Genomic DNA, 7584 nt, shown 5'->3' with positions numbered 1-7584 from the left:
CTTTGTTCAATCCGATACTCAATCCATTCCAACAAAAATAGAAAAAAATTAACATAACCCAAATAAAAAATAAAACTAATCCAACTCAACTCTTATGGTTTGAGTTGGATAATCTGGATAGTTAGGTCGATTGAATACTCATAGTTTTTTTCGTATCACTAGAAATTTAATAAATTTATCTAAAATAAACATCATAATTAATTGAGCAATGTATATTGGTTAATATTCGAAAAAAATCACAATTTTTTTTCTCTTATATGACAACAAAGCTAGAAAAGGTAAATGTTATTAGTTAAAAATTGATAATCTAGAAGTTTTAAGAACCAAAATATTTACTTTTAAAATTTAGAGATTCAAATAAACATCCACAAACTTTATAGACTAGAATAGAATTTAAATATGCCAAATAATAGTCCACTCTAGAACAAAAACTGCTAATATTATTCTAAAAGAAAAATGGAAGAATCTATATTTATATGTTGGTATTATTATAATTTGAAAGTGTAAAAGGAAATTGAGTTAGGGCAGAGATATGTATAGAATGTGATTGCCCCATGGGTTTTATCAGCCCATGTGGACTTACCTACTTTTTTGACAACATAATAATTTATTTAATGAACAAAAGGGGATTCTCCATTATTAACCAAATCTATTCATGTGCAATTTTCTATAAATTTTAGGTCAATAATTTGAAAATAAAAATTTAATAAAATACAAAATCTAACAAATTAGCCAATATACTTTTCAGAGTTTGTATCTATTCGATGGTTCCACTTTTAAAATTATCACAAATTTAGTTTCTAGATTTTTCAAGTTTTTCAAGTTGATTGATCCATTAAGCATAAAATGGAAAGTTTAAAACTCGATTATGAAAAAATGATAAGGAGGTATCTATGGTAAGTTAACGATGTTATGACCAATGTTATAGCATTCCACAAGACAATTATCAAATATGTAGAATAGATAAAATAACACAAGAGATTGGTAACCCAAATCGGTGTAAATAACCTATATCTAGGGAGCAACGTGCCCATAAAAAATAACTTCACTAATATAAATGATAAACAATTACAACACAATATTTATCTGTAATAGATGCACGATTATAGTGACTCTCATACAACTTTGTCATTCAACTAATAACTTAGGTTCCTCCTCGGTGTGAGACTCCTTCTCACGATGTTTTAAGTCCCCCTTAAGTTGCATTTGTTGGGATTGATGCCCAAAATCTCGTAGGTTCCTGTAGTTTGTAAACACCTGTATAAACAAATGCTTGTGATATAATAATATGATATATTTTCTTTACTGTTATCTATGAAATATAAGATATTTTAGTTGCATTTACCACAAACCAATAAACTAAGATCCCTAGTTGTTGTTGTAACTTAAGCATGTATGTGGAAACATACAAGTAGATCATGTCTTAAGTGATAACCTAAATGGTCTGTAGTATATGGATATAGGAGGGAAACCTTATCCTAGTGACACTACAGATACGGCCCGCTTTGTAGATGTTACAAGTGTTGTAAAGTGTTACAGATGGTTTGATCCTGATCATTCATGTAGAGACATGCGAGAGGGGGTGTCCTATACAAACGAGTTTGTATAAGACCTGACCACGAAATGTTTAGTCTCGTTATATAATATCGTTCATGATAGAGACTTTCATTTCACTAGGATGACCATAGGTAACATGATCTTAATTTTGAGGAGTTGGGAACTCCTTCCTATGGGGGCGGTCCTTTGATTTGCATGAGTGCGAGTGGCCAGATTGCCGACTCAAACCTACCACTTTGGAGATTCGTCTGAATGGGGAGCTAGGAACTCAGCTACATAAGATGAAATTCACTCCTTCCCCGAAACAGGGGTAAGTAGATAGATTTCTCCCTTAAGGGCTGATTCCGGGGCATAAACGATGTGGCGCCAATACTTTCTCATGGCCCGAGAGGTGTTCACTCATAGTAGGACTATGATGTATTGTTCATTAGAGGAATTAGTGGTACTTAAGAAGTTAGATGTAACTACAGGGGCAAAACAGTAAATTGGCCCAGCTGTACTTACAAGCGATCTGTGAAGAGTTATTGTACTATTGATTGGTTATATCTAATGGACACAGAAATATATCTGTAGTGAGAAGAGTGCAGCTGCGGTCTTTAGTGTTGTGTCCGACAATTAATGGATGGTGGATCTCGTGATTAAAGAATTTAGTCAGTTATTCACATAGCATTGGAGCTTCAAACTACAAGTCCATAAGGTCCCCTTGGTAGCTCAATGGATTCAAGTTGAGAATAACTTTTTGGGTTAGTTTGAAGTGTTCAAATTAACAAGAGAGAGTTTGATTATATATGATATAATTAAATTGGTTCAATTATATGTGATATAATTGATATGATGTATGAGATATATTAATTGAAGGATTTTGATATAAATGTGATTTATATTAAATAAAGGAGAAAAGAACTATGGTTTAAATGTTACATATGTTGGGATTGATGTCCTAATTCTCCCAGAGTCTCGTAGTTTATAAATTGTACACATTGTTATGAATAAAATAAGAGTTATTTTATTTTTCATTTACTCATATCCAATAAACAAATCTCCATGGTTATTGTATGTAAACTTAAGTATGTATATGAGCTATACAAGTGAATCATGCCTTAAGTGATAACCTAAAAAGGTCTGTTGTATAAAGATTAAGGAGGGATACCTGATCCTTGTGACACTACGGATACGACCCACTTTGTAGTGGTTTACAAGTGTTGTGAACTATTACAGATGGTTGATCCTGACTATTCATGTGGAGATATGCGAGCGGGGGTGTCATATACAAAAAGTTTGTATAAGGCCAGACCACGAGATGACTAATCTCTTTATATAACACCGTTGATACGTGAGACTTACATCTCACCTAAACGACCATAGGTGACATGACTTTAATCCTGAGTGTTTTGGGAACTCTTGCCTTTGAGGGTGGTTCTTTGATTAGTATGGATGAGAGTGGTGAGATTGTTAACTCAACAAGCCTACCTTTTTGGGGATTTGTCTGATTGGGGAGTTGGGAACTTAGTTACACAAGATGGAATTCACTCATTCCTCGAAGCAGGGGTAAGTAGATAGATTCCTCCCTTAAGGACTGATTCTAGGTCTTGAACATAGTGGCTACAACCTCTTTTTGGAAGAGAGGACTCAGTCATAGTAAGACTATGACTTATGTTCATTAGAGAGATCAGTGGTACTTAAGGAGTTAGATGTAACTACAGGGGCAAAACAGTAAATTAGCCCAGCTGTACTTACGAGCAATCTGTGAAGAGCTATCGCACTGTTGGTTGGTTGATATGGACACAAAATATATATGTAGTGGGAAGAGTGCAACTGTCGATCTTTAGTGGAGTGCCCGACAGTTAACAGATGGTGGATCCTATGACTAAAGAGTTTAGTCAGTTATTCACATACCGTTAGAGCTTCAAGCTATAGATTCATAAGGTTCCCCTGATAGCTCAATGGATTCAAATTGAGAATCACTTCTTGGGTTTGATTTGAAATGTTCAAATTGACAAGAGGAAATTCAATTATATATGATATAATTGGTGTGATGTATGAGATACATCAAGTGGAGGATTAATATAAATATGATTTACATTAAGTACCATAAGAAAGAAAAAGAACTATGGTTTCTATATTTCATGAGATGAAATATTAAAACTATAGGTTAAAAATATAATATGGTAAGTTGATTTTCATATTTATTTATAATAATATTAATTATTTGATAATTATCTCTTTTTCTCTAATAACCAATTGAGTGGGAGGTTATTGGTGGTTTTATGGTAATCGTGAGATAAAAGGAATTTTTTTCCTTAAAATTAAAAGTTACTTGATTCGGAAAGAAACTCACGGACAAGGCTATCAATGAAAGTGTTTCACTAAGCGATATCATTAGAGAGACTAAACGATTGTGAAGTGTCACTATGTTACATCCCACACATATTTTTAGTAATAATGTAATTTTAGTAACTTTATTATTTGGAATTTCAGTAATTGTTATTAGTTGGAGGGCATTTTTAGAATTTTGGACTTCAAATGTAAGTGCGGGAATTTAATTGTTGGCATGAAATTATTCAATTTGAAAACTAATGGCAGGAATTAATTTTCTTTTGAAACGGAAAGGAATTTAATAGTATAAAGTGGAATAAGAAAAGGAATTAAATATAATTATACTTATTTCATTTTTTAGTTTATTATTATTATTATTATTTTAAAAAACCCACATTTCCCTTTCTTCCTCACGCATCCGCCGGCGCCCCCCCCCCCTCAATTTCTTCTTCCTTCACCGAGCCTTACTTCCAGTCACACACCTATACTGCGTTGCTCCACCGCCGTCAACCACGAAGCTGTTCGCCCAAGCCGCCTCACACCTCGGTTTCGGTGGCTGCACCGCACTAAATCGAAAGAAGTTCCGCCGCTCGCCGTTCATCTGTCTGCGTTTATGCCGCCCAGATTTGATTCCGGTCTCCTAGCTAGCCATTCCGCCGCTCGCTGTTCGTCGCTGACCATCGAGTCGCCTGTCCAGTCATCCAGCCCGAACTGTCTAGCCTAGGTTCGCGTCACCTCACCATCAGATCTGCTACGTCACGCCGGAACTGTCTAGCCGAGCTGTCGAATTTCTTCTATCGCCGCCACTATTGCTTGTGCCAGAATCTCAGAGTATTTGGGTAAGATAAAAGTTTTTAGAATTTTCTTTGAGGATTTTAGATTACCCGGTTGATTTTGGCTAAAGTTGTGAATGACCATCATGTTTGGGCCATAGATTTGAGTGTTGGATGAGTTTCAAGGTCAAAAGCGGATCGTGCGACATTGTAAAAGTTGTTTCGGGTTGGTCAATCAAACTTTTGGTTGTGGATTTGATCTTGGACCTAGCCACAACTTTGGTAAGTTAAATTGGGGTTCATTGGATTAAATGTGGTATGTTTTGATTTTGGCTCCAAAGATTGAATTCTAGTGTTTTTGTTTTGTGCTAGGGGAATTGATTCGAGAGTTACTTTGTTGGAGATTAATGGCTTGGGTTAATTTTGGATTTAACTTTGAGGTAAATAATCTTATTACTGGAACTACCCACGGGCCAGACATTAGATGTATGCTAGCATGATAAATATATGTTATGGCTGAATGTTAGCATGATAGACTAATAGTATAATATGAGATATGAATTAATTATTTACGCACATAGACACTTGAATGCTAGTATGAGATGGTATGTGCTTCTGTATGGTTGTATTTGATCTGATGATGTTGAGGGATATATGTATGTTGTAGAACCATGAACCTGAGGTTTATATGTATGTCATAAATTCGTACAGTGATGATTATGATGTTGAAACTGTGCAAATATCCTTACTGATTAGTTAGATGGCCATTAGATTTTGTGTTTCCTTCGGGATTCATCAGGTGGTGTTTCCTTTGGAATTCACCAGTTTGTGTTTCCTTCGGGATTCACCAGTTTGTGTTTCCTTCCGGATTCACCAGTTTGTGTCTCCTTCGGGATTCACCAGTTTGTGTCTCCTTCGGGATTCACCAGTTTGTGTCTCCTTCGAAATTCACCAGTTTGTGTCTCCTTCGGGATTCACCAGAGGTAGTGGGCATACTTAACTACAGTAGGATTGGACTCAGTCTCCTTCTTGTTTTCTGTGCATTTGTGTCCCATGAGAACTAGAGCAGTTTATATGTCCCAGGTGGGTATCTAGAGGACTAGAGCCCAACTTGTTTATATGTTTCACCAGAGGTGGGTATCTAGAGGACATAGATGCCCAACTTGACCCCAATAGTGGGGTTACTTACTGAGTATTTTATACTCATTCTTTCTTATGTTGTTGTTTCAGGTAATGCAGAGATGAACCGACGATGGACAAGCGGAATTCATGATCGAGCCACTGGGACTAGTTTTTACACTTCTGCATCATGAGATTTAGATTTCTTTTCATGTTTCTCTTAACTTTTAGTTTTGATGTTTAAGAGTTACTTTTAAGAATCATTTTTCAGACTTATTTATTATCCTTTATGATTTATGGGTACTCTATATTATTTTAGTATTTGAATTTAATGAAAGTATTTTGAACTTACCTTATTTAATTAGCATTTATTTCGCCATAATCGAGTGTTGTTTTGAGCTCCATGCATGCATGTATTTAGTAACGGTCTAACTTAAGTCCTAGGGGGTCGGGTTTTTATACACTATACGATAGTTCACTCAGCTGGTCGTAGCTAAACGATCGCAGGGCATTGTCTATACAATAGGTTGCCATCTTCTACATGATTGAGCATTTCGTCTATACGATAGACACTTCTCATCTCTGACTTGCTCAATTGTCTACACGATTGTTGTTCCTCCAGTCTCTTCCTCTAACCAAGATCATACAGAGCCCACAACTCCTTGCTTCTCAAATCGAGAATACCAAGATAACCATTGTGGTGGTGTCCTCACTCAACTCGATTGATATCGAGCTTTTGGAGGCCGTTTGTTGGGTTCATGTTGTTTGTTTGGTGTTTGCTATGGAATATGTTGTTGTACCGATCATTGTGTTCAAGTGTTCGTGATCGAGGGAGTTTAAATAATGAGTTTTCACAGGTATGTATAATATTTCCCTTGATTATCTTGTAAGCATGCTGTAATTTCGTATTGTGCATGACCTGTTAGTTTCTGTTTCTTGTACTGTAATTATGTATGTTCAATATCGAATGGAATTTGGAACAATCATTCCGCTGCTCATGAAAATCCTCATGTCTGATTTCCTTCAACATGTGATGTGATATTAAACTATAGGTTATAAATATAATATGATAAGTTAGTTATTATATTTATTTATAATTAAAACAATTATATGATAATATTGGGTGGTTTCTCTTCTAACCGTGCGTAAAAGTGGGATGTTATGGTCAAGTTTCATAACTGAAAGATAAAATGAAAAGAGTTCATTATGTCAAGAGATCACTTCACTGTGTGCATTACTAATCGTTTAGCTCACGAGAGACTACGCAATAGCCTTCAAGCGAGTTTCTAAGCAATTATGTACTAGCGATTTACTAAACGATCTCACAAAGCGATTTACTAGACGATCGCGTGTTAAGCGCCTTTTACTAAACGACCGTGTGATCAAGAGTGTTTTACTAAACGATCGTGTACCTACCGAGTTTTACTAAATGATCAAGCGTCTCAGTCTATGCAATAGACACAATCTTCTCCCACTTGCTTGATCGTATAGTTCGATCGTTGCCTTTCTCCATCCCTCTACCAAATCCAACAGAGCATACATCTCTTGGATTCTTACTCCGAGAATACCAAGGTTGCTGAGTGGTGGTGTCTAAGGGTGTTTGTTCGTGGAGAAGACTGTTCGTGATCAATAGATGGTTGCAAGAGGTTGCTATCCCATTCTTCACGAGAGCAATAGATCTTCAGAAGAAACGTTCTTCAAAGGTAAGTCTTTCACTCCTTTTGTATTTAATTATGAAAACATGCTATAATTTGTTCTGATATGCATAACTACTCTGTATATTTGTGAATCCCTTTAATTCTTTCACAATGGGCGTGGA

Source organism: Benincasa hispida, chromosome 10 (assembly GCF_027475165.1).
Source record: "Benincasa hispida cultivar pf3 chromosome 10, pf3_genome.v1.1, whole genome shotgun sequence".
Taxonomy (NCBI): Eukaryota; Viridiplantae; Streptophyta; class Magnoliopsida; order Cucurbitales; family Cucurbitaceae; genus Benincasa; species Benincasa hispida.
The sequence above is the reverse complement of the archived record's forward strand: the minus strand, read 5'-3'. Positions refer to the sequence as shown.